Below are 1,820 nucleotides of genomic sequence, written 5' to 3'. Positions count from 1 at the left end.
TATTTTGCTTTCCTGCATTTATTTTTCTCGTTTGTTCTGTTTATCTTATGTGCTGTTCTTGAAGAAATTGTGCTTAGATCTTGCTATTGTGAGCAATATAATGGAAGCACAATCTTTTTGCTTAGAGGGATAGGGGAACACATTGAGATAAAGGTGCTAATGCTACTGAAGACAAGAAAACATGGAGGAGAGGGTGGTAGGACAACATTGCATAATTGTGTTACAAATGTTGGGTTTAACCTGATGCTATCAGTTGTATAATGCAAAATAACAGCCATTTTGAGGAAAGGATGATGCTAATATATAACAATTGGTAAAAATAAATGAAATCTATTTATTACAGAGTATACATAAGTATAGTATAAAATACTAGATGTTTCTAGCAAACTCTGTTTAAAATATGTTAAGTTATGAATATCATCACCCCTGATCAGTCCACTGTGTAATGGATAATTGACTGTTGAAGTATGTCCTGTTCCTATAGTAATCTCCAATTGGAAATATAGCCTCTAGAAAGGATGTCCAACATGAGATGGTTATAATTACCGTCCGTCCAGCATAGGGTCCTGTATATTAGCGGATAGCATTGCGCATGTAGCTGTGAATAGAGGATCCTTTGAAGTCAGCAAACCTTTGGTTGTGGACACCTTCAATCTTGTGGGCAGAGAGTAAGTGCACTTATAAATCGTGTTGAAAAACAATCTGGAGGTCTGGTTCAGGTATTAAGCGGTTCCTTCAATATCCCAGTCAAATGGTAGGATTCAGGGGTGCAGTCCACTAACGCGTTTCGCTGTGTTCCCCACAGCTTTATCAAAGGTGATTTGTGGTGTTCCAAAGCTAGATATTTATACTGTGGCCAATACTGTATGGCTGCTGATTAGCACACATGAGGGAAAGTTGATTCTCACTTTTCTCTCATGATTGAACACTTAGAAAATTTGAACAAAGGAGGTAGATCATTTGGTTCTTTCCCTTGGTGAAATTAGAACCCATATAATAGATCTAATATATAATATAATGTAATATAATATAGAAGTAATTATTATTACCCTCTGGAGTACTGATTTCCCGATCTCTCCGGTCATGTGATATAAGCAAAAACACCACATGACCGCTGCAATAAACTGAACAACCACCATTCTATTTCTACCAGGGACTCACTTCAGTCCGCTTGCTTCATAATTTCCCACATTCAATCATACCAGTTAGTGTGTGGTAAAATCCTCGCTGGATGTTATTACTGATTCTCCGGCTGTAGACTCCTGACTCAATATGGACTACCCCGTCCCCCTCTCCATCGGGACATGCACTACTTACTTGGCCTCCCAGGTAAGTAGTGTATGTCCCAGAGGGATGGAGGGGGGTCAGAGTCATCCATGACCCGGCAGAGGGGGAAGTGCCTATATGGCACCCCCTGTGCCGGCATCTGCGCACATCTATGTGCGTGGCACACAAGCATGTATAGCAAAGCCTATTTTTAAAGGCACATGGGACAAGAGTGGCATACAATCCTCATGAGGAGGATCCAAATGAATTTCTGTAAATGGCATAGTAATATGGCAGTGTTTTTTTTTTTGTTTTTTTTTAAATCCAAGTATAGTCTGAAGCCTCAGGTGTCTATACTTCACAGCCCTGACCATCAATACCATAGCTACCATATCTGTAGTATTTGCCACTATAAAGGTATTATTGCAGGTACATGCACAGTGTAGCATTTAGATGAAGCTCATACTCTCTCTGTCCATCTCTATTTCAGAACTACAGTATTCGTAATGTAGCAATTTCAAAAGAAGCTGGAAAACAGAGCACTTTTATATCTC

Source organism: Taudactylus pleione, unplaced genomic scaffold (genome assembly GCF_031769625.1).
Source record: "Taudactylus pleione unplaced genomic scaffold, aTauple2 ptg000205l, whole genome shotgun sequence".
Classification (NCBI taxonomy): Eukaryota; Metazoa; Chordata; class Amphibia; order Anura; family Myobatrachidae; genus Taudactylus; species Taudactylus pleione.
Note: the sequence above shows the minus strand (reverse complement) of the source record.